The 15,978-nt window shown below is 35.9% G+C and overlaps 1 protein-coding gene across 4 annotated transcripts in view; it reads left to right on the forward strand.

Moving 5' to 3' along the window:
* Window positions 1-15,978, forward strand: part of TIAM1 (TIAM Rac1 associated GEF 1) — a 265,969-nt gene that overhangs the window by 138,330 nt on the left and 111,661 nt on the right. The window lies entirely within an intron of this gene.

A 15,978-nucleotide genomic window follows, 5' to 3' on the forward strand; every position in this document is an offset into this window, starting at 1 on the left:
TTCTTCCTTCATTCTTTTATCCTTTACTCTATCAGAATTCATTAGAGATATTGCTTTGCAATTTTCTTTCTTTGTATTCAGACAATATTAGTTCTTTCTCTGAAGGAAGACAGCATTTTTCGTCATGAGTCCTTTGGAATAGTTCTAGATCAGTTTATGACTGACAACAAAGTCATTCTGTGTAAGAGACTGGCTACAATGTTCTCTTGGTTCTGCTCACTTCACTTTCTTTCGGTTCACTTAACTCTTTCCCAGTTTTTCTGAAATCTTCTTGCCTACATGTATATATGTAGCAATAATACATTCCATAACATTCTTAGACCACAACTTGTTCAGCTATTCCTCAATTTCCACTTCTTAGCCACCGCCAAAGAGCTGCTTTAAATAGCTTTGTACGAATTGATTCTTTTCCATTTAAAAAAAATCTCTTTAGAATCCAGTGGATCAAAGAGTATGCAGTTTCTTAGCCCTTTTGGACATAGTTCCAAAGTGCTCTCCAGACTGGTTAGAATAGTTCATAACTCTCCCAACAGTGTATTAGCATCCCAGTTTGAATCTTTATTTTTCAAATTTATGTCTTACAAATTTCTTTTTTTTTTTTTTTTTTTGGATTCAACATTTTGAGTGAATTCTTTCCAAAGTGAAGATCATTTCTCCCCATGGTATTTTTTTGTGCTTTTTATTCTCCTTGACCTCTCTCCTGTCTTTATAAAGATTAAGACAGTAACGAGAGAGGAGTATCGTATTAGAGTTTTGAGTTTGAGGTAGTCTGCCTTTGTTCCTGTATCCTAGTTTTTTTCCTTCTTCCATATCTAAATCACACATTCTTGTCCTTTGTTTCTTTCTTTTAAACGTTTATTCATCATGTACCCTCCTTAGGTAGAGTCTGTTTTGCTTAGGATCAATTCCTCTTAATTTCTCCTTCCTCTCAAACTCATCTTTCTCTTCTCTCTTTTCTCTATTGTTTTCTTGAGTGAAATAAATTTCTCTATTCAGTTATGTATTCTTCCCTTTGACTAATTCAAATAAAAGTGAGGTTCAAGTGTTACTAGTTCCATCTAACTTTTCATTTTTGTTAATATAGACTTTTAATTGTGCATCATTATTATGTGAATTTTTTTCGCCTTTCCTTTCTTTCCCTTTCCCCTCAATTTCTAATATTTTTCTTTTTACCTTTCTTTTTTAATTATTAAAACATAAAGTTATTCCAAGGGGTTCTACTTATTAGCTTCCTTCCATAACTACTGAGAATAATAAGATATACCTGTACACTAGTTACCCAAGTGTTATCTCAGCTCTTCATTCTTTTTTACACCCCATGTCCCTTCATCTGCCAGGTCCTTTCATTTTTACCTTATGTCTCTCATCCATCCTCCCTTCCTTTCATACTTCCAATGCCCTAGGGCAGGTCCTTGTCTTATTACAGCTTGCAATAGATTGTTATGGTCTTCTTGCTTCTCTCCCCATGATAATCCACCCTTTACTCAACTGTCAGTAGAGTTCTGACCACATCAGACCCCTATTTAGTTAACTCCAGGGACTCTTCCAAGATCTAGTATAAAATGTCTCCTGGCATTTGAAGCTCTTCACAACCTGGCCCCTTCTTCTTTTCTTATCTTCTTATACCTTTTTTCCTTCCACGTACTCTGTGATCCAGTAACACTGACTGTTCCTCTCACCAAACATTACATCTCCCAGTGCTTCTTCTTTCTTATCTTTACCTCCTTCCTTGCTTATCTGGTTTCCTTTAAGTGTCAGCTAAATCCTACCTTTTTCATGAAGCCTTTCCCAGTTCTCCTTAACTGTATTGCTTTCCCTGTGTAATTATCTCCAATTTATCGTGTGTGTGTGTGTGTGTGTGTGTGTAATATTGTTTATACATAATTGGTTATATTGTATCTTCTCATTAGACTATGGGCTCCTTGAGGGCAAGTATTTATTTTTGTCTTTTTTTGTGTGTCCTTAGTGCCCAGCATGGTGCCTGTCATAGTAGTAGTCACTTAATAACTGATTGTGAATTTGGCTCTCCCTAGAAGCAGCTATGTGGGTTAGTGGATAGAGCACTGGATCTGAAGTCCAGAAGATCAGATGTTATGTTCCACTTACTAGTTATTTGACTTTGGGCAAATCCTTTTATATATTGGTCTTAGTTTCCTTGATAGTAAAAAGGGATGGGGGCAGGTAGTTGGTGCAATGGATAGAGCAGCAGCCCTGAAGTGAGGAAGACTTGAGTTCAAATGTAGCCTAAGGCACTTAACACTTCCTGGCTGTGTGACCCTGAGCAAGTCACTTAACCCAAATTTCCTCCCCCCCCAAAAAAAAAATAAGTAAAAAGGGATAGTAATAGCATCCTAACTGGTAGGGTAATGATGTTCATCAAAGGAGATAATATTTGTAAAACACTTAAAATACCTGGCACATACTAGATGCTTAAGAAATGCTTGTTCCTTCTTCCTGCTTTCTTCCCTCTTTTCCTCCCTTCTTTCCTTCTTTCATTTCTTTTTTGTAGATGTTTTTGAATTGTTTTCTTATTTCTGGTTTTCTGTCCCTGTTAGCATAATAAGCCTTTTATAGTGAGTTTCCTTTTTTTGTTTGCTCACTCTTTTCATTTAATTACTTACTATGGACTTTATATTTGGGCCCAGCTTTTCACAATTCTGATGCAAATGACTGGACTATATTTGTATCCTCTTGAGAAGTATAGCTGCTCTCTTGGGCTATTGTATATTGTCTTATTAGAAGATCTCAGGGACAACTCTTGCTGGGGATTAGCAAATTTATCTGTGGTGAATATGCTGTGTTTGTTATCTGCCTTGGTATGAGTTCTGCAAGTTCCTGACTTGGATTTGGTTCTAAACAACACCTTTTGGCTTGCTTCTGGTTGGATTTCCAGTAACTGTTCCTAGATTTAACATTTTTAGCCAATTGGAAAACTCTATAGTTTCAGAGTGACAGAATTGCATGTTCATCTTTGATTTGTAATTCCTTCTGTGGTTATTGAGCTGTAGATTTCAGACTATGTTGGAGGTCAGAACTGAGACCCTGCAATACTCCTGGTGTCAGATACATATTATTTTCTTTCTCCTCACTCAGTATACAACATGGGTTGCCCAATTCTCTTCTCCCAGTACTCCTATTCTCTTCCCCTGAAGTACAAGTAATCTCTTACTCGTTCTAGGTCTGTGGTCCAGAACAAGGTAGTCAGTGACACTGTTTTCTGTACAAGATCCGAACATTTAGTGTCAGTTTGAGACCTTTTATTGTTCTGGTGTATGCTAAAATCCCTCATACTGGATAGTTCTTTTGGGTACCTTCCTACTTAGATTGGATCTCCATTGTTAAACATCTTTCATGGTTTTTGTGAACTAATTGGGAAAGAGAGCTCAACTGTACTTTTTCCTCCTACTCTGCTCTCTTGTCTGATCTCTATAGTTCTACCTTTGATTTCCAGTACTTTTGTTTCCTCTGACAGATAGCCTTTGCAGTCACCATCTTACTAATCTTCAATTTCTTCCTCTTTTCTGATTCCTTTTTTGCTTCTTATAAACATTATTAGGTCTCTATTAGCCTTTAAAAATATCTATGCTTAGCCCTATCTTTCCTTCAATCCATTATCCTTTTCCAATCAATTTTGTAGAAAAACTTTCTTGCACTGTTGCTTCTACTTCCTCTCCCCCCATCCATTTCTCAACTCTTTGCAACTTGGCTTCCAAACTTATCATTTGGGTGAAATAGCTCTTTCCCAAATTAGTAGCAACTTCTTAATTGTCATGTCCAGTAGCTTTTTCTGAATCCTCATTTTTTCTTGGCTTTTCGGTAATATTTGGCACTCTTAATCATCCTCATCTCTTGGAAGAAGTCTCTCTCTTATTGTAGTTTCTCCTTGTGTTTCAATATTGGGTTGGATGGGAGTTTCAGAGTTTTGCTGAAATAATTGTGGTCCCTATTGCTTGCCTTGTTCAAGCAGCCATCTTGCTTGGAAGACCTCTTTCATTTATTTTTGAATTATTCTGTTTTATTTCTTATGTGGTTTTGTTTGGGGCATTTTGAATCTGACTTATTAAAACTGTTCATCAGTTTGTAAAAATTTAGCAATAACTTCCAGAACTTGGTCTCCATTTAATCTTAGCTCCCCCTTTTTTGGCTGTCTCTAAGCTCAGCCTCCTGTGGGGAAAGAACAGGTTTGTAACCAAGGCCTCCCACCAGAATCTAATTTTAAATTCGCAATCTGTCTTGTGATTTTCCCTTCAAATTTAACTTGGAAGTAAATACATTCCATTCTTTTTTCTGTGTTCTAAAAGATAATTTCAAGCTATAAAAGAGTAATCATTTTGTTTATTTTTCATGCATTCTATAATACTTGATTGACTTAGAGATAATTGCATTATAATTTTTCCTTTTATGAATATCTTATCTCTGTCAATTATTAGACAATCTCTGTAAAATATATAAAATATTCTTATTCTAACACTATTAGCTATTGAGTTGAATTCCATATGAGGTATATCCATTTTAGAGTCTATTTAAAGTTTTTTTAGGCAATCTTTATTATGAAGCATTCCTACATTATGTTTTAAAGATAGCAATAGAGAAATCTCAGTAAATTTTAGTAGTGAATAACAGTTTTGCCTTCTTTTTATGGATAAGAAAATTTTAACCAAGAACATGTAATCTCATTGGTATAAAATAGTGAGAAAACAAAGTATAAGATTCATTTTTTTTTCAGAATGTAATCTTCTTAATGTTTTTACTTAGTCTCTGATAGGATAATGTAATTGTTTTAACCACACTCTGAGTCACCTGATTTTTACAAAGTCCATTTTAGAAAAAAGGATGCAATCCTGTTTCCAAATATGACTTTTACTTCATTCTAAAGGAAAACCCATTAAGTCCATCTTAATTTTAATATCTAAGACAGCAAATGTAACTTTTTTTTATTATAGCTTTTTATTTACAAGATATATGCATGGGTCATTTTTCAGCATTGACAATTGCAAAACCTTTTGTTCCAACTTTTCCCCTCCTTCCCCAAAATGGTAGGTTGACCAATACATGTTAAATATGTTAAAGTATAAATTAAATACAATATATGTATACATGTCCAAACAGTTATTTTGCTGTACAAAAAGAATCAGACTTTGAAATAGTGTACAATTAGCCTGTGAAGGAAATCATTTTAGCAGGTTTTTTGTTTTTATCCTAGGTGAACTGTTAACGTTATCAATTTTGTGCTGCCATTCTTTTGTACCTATCATCATTGCACTGTCTAAATTACCACTTAAAAAACCCAACAACAATAAACTCAGCCCTCTAAAACTTTAATGAAAGACAAAATTAATGTCCCCCCAAAACCAAAGGTTTGTGCAATGAAGTTAAAATTTAAACCTTTAGGTTCTTAAAATGAGAGTTTTCAGCTCAAAAACACATAATTTCGAATTAGATCTTGATTTTCTTGTTCTAGTTCAAGAGGGAGCATCAGGAGAGAGATATAAATGTAGATGTAGAAACTTTTTTTTATTGCTTTTTATATAACTTTCCCTCAAATACTGCAAAAACTTTAAATAAGACAACTCATGAAGCTCATAATTAACTGTTTTCCCCCTCTTTGTCCTTTTAATTTTGTAGAAATTAGGAAATGATAATATATCAAGTTGTTAGATATTCAAATAAGTGACTTTAATGATGAGTCATCAAAAAAAATGATGAGGCATCAAATCAGTGAAAATTCAATTGCGTGTCCCATGCCTGAGTTGTTTACTCATTTTAGCCATGTCTGATTCTTCATGACCTCATTTGGAGTTTTCTTGGCAAAGATATTGGAGTGGTTTGCTATTTCCTTCTTGAATTCATTTTACAGATGAGAAAATTGAGGCAAAAAGTATTGAGTGACTTGTCCAGAGTCACACAGCTAGTAAGTGCCTGAAATTGGATTTGAACTGAGATTTTCTTAATTTTAGACTTAGCACTCTATCTACTACATCATCTAGATTCCCCTGTCTACCTACTGAACAATGATAATATTAAGATTGAGACACATTTACATTTTGGACTTTTTCTCCCTCTCTTCCTCCCTCTTTTCTTCCTTTCCTTCCTTCCTTTCTTCCCTTCCCTCTCTTCCTTCCCTTCCTTTCCTTTCCTTTCTTTCTTCCCTCTGTCTCTTTCTCTCTCTACTTCATCTATCCACATGATTCACTTTACTGACATAGGCATTTTCAGCTTTTTCACTAAGGTCTGTTTACTAGCTTCTTACTCCTACCATCTCATTTCCCGCATAAATTACTTTACTTATGCCATATTCTCTGCCTGGGATCCCCACCCACCCTCTCCGCTTGTTCAAATCAGGCCCGTTTTTACCAGACCCAGCTCAGGTCCCACTGACTTTCCTCCCTACTGCTACATTATGATTTATCCCATAAATAAGTAGTAACTAGATTTAGCAATATACAATTGTATATTTCATCATATAGTGTCATTTACTATTCCTATGTGTAATTGTAAAAGAAATAGAGCAGGCCCTGGATTAAAGACCAGAGTTCAAGCCTTGACTTAGACACATGCTGGCTCTGTTACACTGGACAAGTAATTTGACCTAGGTGGTCTAGGCAAATAAGTTGTTAAGAAAATGCTAATCTGCATTGGTAAGAAGTTTTCTAATCCTGGAATACCCTGAATTACTAAATTCTCTTCATCTAATTCCTGTTTCTATTCTCACAGAGATTTCTGTGGTTTGTTTCTTTAGTTAGATTAAGGGGGGTTGGGAAAGACTTTCTATAGAAGACTTAATGAAGCCAGGGAACCCTGGAGGGACAGATGTGAAGGAGAGGCTTCCAAACATGGAGGACAGCCAAAAAAGTGGCCAGAGCTGAGGGGAGTGTTTTGTTTGAGAAACAGCAAGAAAGTCAGTGTCACTTCATCAAAGGAATAATCTAAGTAAAATCTGTGTGATTAGTTTAAGAAAAACCTGTACATACATGCTCTCATAGTTCCATCAGAAACCATAATCCTTTTAGAGTTAATGTGAGAGAAGTAAAAGAGAGATCACAGAAATTGTCTTGAAATAGTATTAACGTTGGGCATTTGAATTGGATCGGGAAATGGAGGAGTTGGTCCGTTTCAATTCAGTTCATTTATTTAGTGCCTCCTATGCCTCTCTACTATGCTTTCTTGATACAAATAAAAACAATTCACTGTCCTCCAGGAACTTACAGTATAATGGAGAAAATGTCACACAAAAAGATGCCAGAAATACATGAATGTTTGGGAAGACCCCAGGCAATGGAGCATCTTGTTCTGTGGATCAGTTTCCTGGCATTAATTCTGAACAATCAGTAGTAGGCTTCAATCAGTCAATCAACTAATATTTATTAAGCTCTTCTTATGTGTCAGAAACTGTAGTAGGCCGTGATGATCAAATGATAAGTCCTAGTCTTTGAGGAAATTATGTTTTACTGAGAATGGGGTACACATGCATTTAAAATTTGAGCTTGTTGAGTTTGACAGAACTGTTGGACTGTCAAGTAGGGATTCCCCACCAGCTGATGCAAGACTGAAGTTGAGGAGATGGATTAGGCCTGGATATCTACATTTGAGAATTCTCTGTTCATTTTGATTCGTGGAATCTGAAAATCTGTCCAAGATATAGAAGAGAAGATGGACTACCAGGACAAGATTCTGGGTAACATTTGTGATAAAGTGACATGATTTGTGTGGTGATACAGCAGAGAACATTGTTGAAGTTGTAAGTGAATCCATTTGGCATCATGGAGTGACTTCCTTCAGAGTTCAGCAAGGTAGTAGCTCAAAGAAAATAAAAGTTGATTGGCCAGGTTTCCATGGCAGTATAAGAGGGCCAAAGGATTTACAAGTGGAAAATAATGTACAGTTGAACTAGTCAGAGTATTAAGATTCTGAAGAAAGGAATTTCTACAACTGAATCACATCATTAAGTCTCAACAAGTATTTAATTATATTCTATTTTCAGGGCTTTATATTTAAACTTGTATTTTTTTCTGTTTGACTCTTCCCGGGAGTTTTTCAGACTTTCTCCTCTCTACCTTAAAACCTTAATATCTTCTCTTTCATTAGATGACTGCATTTTCCACTTTAGTAAGAAAATAGATACCATTCATTGTAAGATCCATTTTCTCGCCATATCTCAGAATTCCCCTGTATCAATAATTCTTAAACAGGGAATTTTTAAATTTAAAAGTATTCTGATAATTATATTCAATATAATTTGTCTCCTTTGTAACTCTATGTAATTTATTTCATGCATTTAAAAATATTATTCCTCTGAGAAGGAATCCTTAATCTCCCTTTACCAGACTGTTGGAGGAAGTCCATGACACACACCAAAAAAAGCCTAAAATCCCCACTCTACATAATTTTTTCTCTCTTTTTACCCATCCTTTTCCATCGCTGGGCATTAATTTTTTTATCCTATCATTCATTCTCTCTTTTACTTTCCTCTTTTTCATCCTCAGTTTTACCTACACACACACACACACACACACACACACACACACACACACACACACACACTCACACACACTCTCATCCCAATAACTAAATTAGCTCAGGTTGGAAAAATGCTTTACATAAATTATCTCATTTTTAGATTCCACCATGATTCCAATTACTTTTGCTATTATTATCCCCATTTAAATAGGTGAAAAAATATGGCTCAGAACAGGAGGTGCTGGCCTTGGGGAAAACTGGGAGGGATCAAGGAGGAATAGGGATTATGGTGAAGACAAAGAATAGACAAGAGAAATGAGACTGAAGGAAATATGAAAAGATAGGAGAGTACAAAAAGAGAAAGGGAGTTTGAGAGTTCAATCATTATGGTGATGGTACAGTTATGAGTCATGCTGAGATCCCTGTGGGTGGCTATGAGTGGAGTGAAACTGTAGGTCATGAGAGTTGAGCAGAAGGAGAATGAACTGGAAGACCGAGGTATTTGTTGTTATTGTTAAGTCATTTTTCAATCATATTCAATATTTCATGACCTCATTTGGGTTTTTTCTTGGCAAAGATACAGGAGTAGTTTACCATTTCCATCTCCAGCTCATTTTACAGACAAGAAACTGAGGCAGATAGGGTTAAGTGACCTGTCCAGGGTCACACCAGTGTCTGAAGCCAGATTTTAATTCAGTAAGATGAGTCTTCCTGACTTCAAGGCTGGCAAACTATCCACTATACCTACCTAGGGCATTTGAAAGAATATTAAAGTGTCTATTGAGTTCTCCAAGTATGAGGCTTAGAAATAGAACCTGTGACTGACATGCTAAATTCCTGGGGAAAGGGCAAGAATGACTGGAAAGCTGGTAGTTTAAAACAAGGAATATCTTGCCTGGATGATAATGTAGTCAGCAAACATGTATTAAATACTTCTCTTCTAAGCATTGTGCTGAGTAGGGGAGACTAGTTGGCAATGTTGATAGTAAGCCTCCCTGGAGGTAGGAGGACCTTAGTTGTAATTCATCCTCAAACACTATATGGACTGTGTGATCTTGGACAAGTCACTTAGCCCTATTTGCCTCAAATGAGCTGGAGAAAGAAATGGCAAACCCCTCCAGTATCTTTGCCAAGAAAACTCCACATGGGATCACAGAGAGTTGCATAGGACTGAAAATGATTCAGCAACACATATTCAACCTATATTGGATTACTTGCTACCTAGAAGAGGGGAGAAAGAGAGAGAGAGAGAGAGAGAGAAAGAAATTTGGAAATGTTGAAAACTATCTTTGCAGGTATTTTGAGAATCATTCAAGAACAATAGCAACAATAACATTGTGCTATGTGGTGGGGATATAAAGAATAACCAAAAAACCACTCCCTGTTGTCAAGGAGCTCACAGTCCAAAAAGGGAGACAAAATACAAACAACTGTGTACAAACAAGATAAATATACTGATAAATTCTAGGTAATCAGTGAGGAAGGCACCAGCATTTAAGAAAATTGGGAAACACTTCTTGCAGAAGGTGAGATTTTAGTTGAGACTTGAAGTAAGCCATGTTCTGAAAGAAGTTATTAAAGATTGTGACTGAAAGAGGGTTTTGAAATGGAGCAAGTCAATTTCTAGCCCTGTGTATAGGACCAAATGGAGATAGGGGGAGCAACCAACACTAGAAAAATATTTGTAAAACCTTTAGCACAGTGCCTGACACATAGTAGGGGCTTAATAAATGCTTATGGGGGGGGCATGAAGTCAGTCATGATTGATTAATTAAATTGTTTATCAATTGTTGATCAGTCAATAAGGTTACAATAAGTAAAGGGTACAAAGATGAACTCATCCTCAGGAAATTTATAACATTCTTCTAGGGAGACAACATGTACATATATCAGAATAGGGACAGTCATAGGGAGTGGATTTGCACTTTCATTAGATGAGAGAACTCCCAGATGAGAAAACTCCCTTTACCAATTTACCTTCTCAAAAGTACAAGTTGGCAACTTCTCTGGCAACTCAACAGTTGTAGAAAATAGCTTAGAGAATTAGGTTGAACAACTTATTCAGGGTCATACAGTGTCAGCATCAGGGACTTCACCTCCGATCTTCCGTTTTGCTACATTTTTAACAGATCTATACACATATATCCAGGATAAGTACATGTTTGGTCTTGTTTGGGGTAGTATACACTTGACCTGAGTGCAGAACTTCCTTCTTGCTAAACTCCCCCTCCCATTTTCTTTCCTAATTGGGATCTAGCTCCTCCTTTTGTTTGACTTTATCTTTAGCAACACCTTTGGCTTCACCCTTTGGGAACCATTTTCATCCTAAGCCTACTAAAGAAAGAACAATAGGTATTGGAGATTTCTAAGGCTACTGTCTCTGAAAAGCAAACTCCACCTCACTTTCAAACCTCTCCCCACCTTGTTTAATGACTCACTCATTTGTGTTTAGTTGTGGATCTGGATTAATTTCTTCCACTTTGCTTTGGGGAAACCATGAAAAATCAATAAAATCTCTTTTGTACTTCTCAAGCCCCCATTGGGAAGGTCCCAGAAATTAGGGAATTTCTCTTTCTGGTGAATATAAAACCTATATATTTTAATACTGATAGCCTCACTTTTGGTTGCTTAGTATTTGGTTGACAGTCTGTTCCTGTAACTACAAGTCTAAATTATGCATAGGACACGTTACACATATATTTCATAGCATAGTCAATCTAAATTCCTACTATGTGCTAGATGTTGTGCTAAGTAAAAAGGATAGTCCCTGTTCTCAAGGAGCTCACAATCTTTTTTGGAGAAGACAACATAAAAGGAAGCTGAAATGGGAAATAGGCAGAGAGAGAAGATAAGGAAGGAAAGGCATCCAGCATGGGCCATGATGAAGAAGTCCAAAAGCAGTAATAGCTAGTGGTAAATGGAGAGAAGACTGTGTTGAGCCTCCTCTTTAATTAGAAGCTCTGGAGCCCAAAGTACTGCCTTCCAACCAGAAGGTCAGAGAGACTGGACAAAATGTGAGTATCAGGCAGATTTAGTCTTGTAGGATAATGAGATTTCCTAACTCTCACTTCCATTTACAATCACTTACATCTCTTTTGGACTTCTTTGGATCTTTTCATTATGCTTTCCATCTCCCCTGCTAAGACGAACACAAGAAATAAGGATGATATGTGATAGAAAGGAAAAAATTAGCATTTATGGGCCTACAAATTATCAAAAAAATATGCAAATAGTATATTCACCAATAAACTACATAGCTAACAAATAGATCTACAACTTCTAAATTAATTTTTAATTTCTAATATGATAAATATCTTTAAATATAACCCATATAAACAAAAAGTTCTTTGGATAGATCCTCAATAATTTTTAATAATAAAAAGATACTGAAGACAAAAGTTTGAAAACTGCTGTTTTATATCTATATCATGTTCCTCTTTGGTAGTCCTAGTCTTTTTCTCAGAAATGCTTGAATATTCATTCCATCTTCTTTTACCCTCCCCGCCATGATACTCAGCTTTTCTGGGTTATTCTTGATTATACCCAGTGATTTTTAGTTCTAGGTCTATATCTCTTACCTTTTTGAATATTGTTGTTGTCCTCTTGTTTATTATAAAAATTTTCTAAGTCTTGTGTAATCCCAATTGAGAAACTTAGGTACTTAAACTGCCTTTTGAATGTTTTGCAGAAATTATTTGTTCTGGGAGCTTTGAATTGTACTACTGCTGGGACTTTCCTTTTTTAGAGGGCTTTAGTGTCTTTTCTTTGTCCCCTTGTTCCAATAGAATTGGACAGTTTTCATTTATGATTTCTTGATATATAATATTCACATATATGAAGGATATCGAGGGATTTTCTTTTTCGTGGATTTCAAGAAGTCCCTCAAATCTTAAATTCTCTATCATTGACCTCTTTTCTAAATCAGTTGTTTTTGATAGAAGATACCTTATATTTTCTTATTTCTTTTCAATCTTTTGATTGTCTTCTAATAGTTTTTATTTTCTTGTGGAGTCATTGGTTTCTGTTTAATCCATCCTATTTTGGGAGAAATTCAATACCTGGATAATGTTTATGACTTTTTCTGATTTCTCCTGATTCTTTCAAGTACTTTTATTTATTTTTTTAAAAAATCATGCTTTGTGTTTTTTAGGTATTCTTTGTGGAAAACTTTTTTTTTCTATTAGTTTCTGTATATAATTTTATAGAATTAGATGATAAAACTGGTTGGTGTTTTCTTTGATTTACTTGTCTCTCTAGCTATAATTCCTGAATTGGGGCTTTAGGTAAGGACCATACTCTGCTTCTGTTGTTCTTTTGGCTGGGATCTTTTGGATTCTTGCACCAGTCTGGTGTTTTGCCTTCCAAGATCCAAAGAATTGGATCTTCAGGATCTCTTGGGCATTGCTGGACAAAGTGTTAGGAATCTCAAAGCCCCTAAGCTTAGACTTTTTTAATCTGAATACTGAGGCACAGTGCTGATTAACAGTGTTCCTCTGGGCTTCCAAAGTGCACATCATGGTAATTTTTCAAGGGAGACTTCGATTCCTGCCACATCTGGATATAAAGCCTAGAAGGTTACCCTTTTCTGTTTTCTGGTTGTGCTGACATTTCTTTTGCTTGAAAGATTCCCATTTCTTATTGTGCTTTTTTGACTGAGCTTTTGTGGACCTGTGAGGCTGAAGAAGTCACAATAATTTTTCATTGGGTTTCTTGATCATACTTGGTTCAGGTGTGTTTTGGGGGAAGAGTGGCTAAATTTGGGAGCTAGGAAACCGTCTTGGTGGAAAACTTAGTTCTGTCGTCTTGTTAAGTTTTTTGTCTCAATCATGTTTGATTCTTAACAGTAGTAAAAAAATCTCCAAATTCAGATTTCTCATGAACCAATTTTGAGTTTTAAAAGCTAGCGCTCTTGGAATGCTTACTGTCACAACTTCCTTCTGTTTTCTTATAAAGACCTGTATATATTGTATGGAAAGCCAAGATTTGCAGATTCTGAGTGTTGTTTGCAGTATCTCAGTAGTAGTGCTGATGTTTTACTGAAAGATGATAGAGCTGGATGTATTTGAGCCATTTTATACAACTTCCTTGGAAATTTTCAAGCTTGCTTTGATTCATCTCAGTTATGGTTAATTACTTGAAAAGCCACAAGAACTAATTTTTTTTCCTCAATTTTCTAGTCATAGGAGTGTAAATAGTGAGAAGGGTGTGATTATGAAGAAACCACAGCATTTGGCAATTGACTGGAACACTCAAAGGATATTATTCTTGACATCAGTAGAGAAATTTGGAAAAGGAATGGGATTTGGGGTAAAGATAATGAGTTCTGTTTTGGTCATGTTGAATTAGATATGCCTGGGGTGAACAATGTCAGATGTCGCAGCATTGTTTAAAAAAAAAAATGAGAATAGAGGAAAAAAAGTTGTCATCAGATTTGCAATGTAGAGAATTGGTAACTTTAGAAAAAACATTTTCTGTTGAGTGATGTGGTAGGAAGCTACATTGTAAAAGGTGGAGAAGGTAGTCAGATAAGAGGAAATGGGCAATGAGTTTAAACAGCTTTTTGGGGGGGGTAAAAATTTGGATTACTAATGAAGAAATATAAGATGATTTGAGGGGATAAAAGATCTTATGAAACTTTTTAAAGAATAGATCAAATTTGGACATATTTTTAGGTAGTAGAGAAAGAACTAGTAGATGGAGACCGATTGGAGATTACAGAGATTGGAGGAGGAGAAGAGATGATGGTACAGGTAATCTCCTAGAGAAAAATGGGAGGGAAATGGAACCAAGGACACATATAGAGGTGTTAACTTCAGCAAAGAGAAGGACAACTTTATTATCAGAGATTAGAATAAAGGAATAGAGAGTAAGGGATGATGTCAAGAAGTTAAGGGATGGAGAGAAAGAAAGAACAGGGAGTTTATGTATGATGGCCCCTTTTGTTGATAAAGTATGAAGCAAAGTTCTCAGCCTAGAGCTTTGAGGAGAAGTAGAAGTGAAGATCTGAAGATAGAAGAGGTTTGTAATTGCCTCTATATGGAATGAGTCAGAAAAACAGGATTTATTAACTGTAGTGAAGACCCCGATGAAATTAGATAACTATATTTATAATGGACTTAATCAGCTTGATTCTGTTTCTTCAGGTTGTTGGGTTTTTTTTTTTTTTTGGTAGCATGAACACAGAAGCAAAGGAAACATGGTAGAGCTGATTCAGAATTGGTGTTTTCACAGCCATGGTTAGAGATTGACCAAGGACCAAGAAATTAGGAGTAGAGGACCAGGTGGAATTGAACTGGTTAATTATAGAGTCAAGAGTGGGAAAGAAAGAACGTGAAATTAGAGCAGCTCTAATGACCTGAGAAAATAGTGAGGGGTGTGAGGAATTTGGTAATGAGGGCAAAGAATAACCTTAGAGGGTAAGCCACAGGAAGAGATGAAATAGTAGGTTATGCTCAAATAGAGGAATGCAATACTTTTTTTGATCTTATAACTGGAACACTTGTGAGTGATGGCAAGATCTGACATGTAGTATTGATGGATATAGCTAAAGTGGAAATATGGAGTAGGTCTTGGAATTTGAAGAGAAAAAGGGAACTGGAAGGTTAAGGTCTTTGAAGGAGTATCTAATGTGTTTTGAAGTCTCTAATTTAAGAGCAGAAACTAGAGAGGAGAAAGTTGTGAGTGAATAATGGAATACTCCATGAAGGCAATCAGAGGGAGCCTAACATTGGAGAGAATTTGAAAAAATGAAGGCTAAAGGGAAGTTTATTAATGATCAAGCAGAGGTTCCATAGCATACAATGGAAAGGGAAAGGTATTGGAGAAAAAAGAACTGAAAAGAAATAAGAATATGAAGGAGGTAGGTTGGGAAGGGGTCTTTTGCTCTGGGAAACAGTGTCATTGATCTAGGAAAAACAAATTTGTTAGCTATGGGTGCCGGTTGACTGGTTATATCTTGTGATAGAGGACAGTACTACTGAGACATTTCCTCTCTAAATATTGTGGAGCTGAGTGTGTTGGTGGCCTGGGGTTCAGGTTTGAGGGCCTAGGATCAATTGAATTCATATGTAGTATCAGCATGGTGATTAGGTCCCAAAATAACAGATGCAGAAAATTTTTGTCTGCAAATGGAGGTCTATGTCATGATGGTTATTTTGGTATTCAATTTAGTAAATTAAAGTTCTTTTTTTGTTGTTGTTGGTTCAATCCTGTCTGATTCTTGGTGACCCCATTTGGAATTTTCTAGGCAAAGATACTAAACTGCTGGGCCATGTCTTTCTTCAGTTCATTTTACAGACAAACAACTGAGGGAAAGAAGATTAACTGATAGAATTAAAGTGATTAAGCTACATAATATCAGAAGATGAGTCTTCCTAATTTCTGACCCAGAACTGTCCACTACACCACCTAGTTGCCTAAACTAAATTTTAATGAACTGAATTGAGACCTGGTCAAGGTAATAGTAGACCTTTATCCAAGGTCAAAATCTTTCCAATTTGTGGCACAGTGTTTGAGGCTTAG

This window comes from Antechinus flavipes, chromosome 3 (genome assembly GCF_016432865.1).
Source record: "Antechinus flavipes isolate AdamAnt ecotype Samford, QLD, Australia chromosome 3, AdamAnt_v2, whole genome shotgun sequence".
Taxonomy (NCBI): domain Eukaryota; kingdom Metazoa; phylum Chordata; class Mammalia; order Dasyuromorphia; family Dasyuridae; genus Antechinus; species Antechinus flavipes.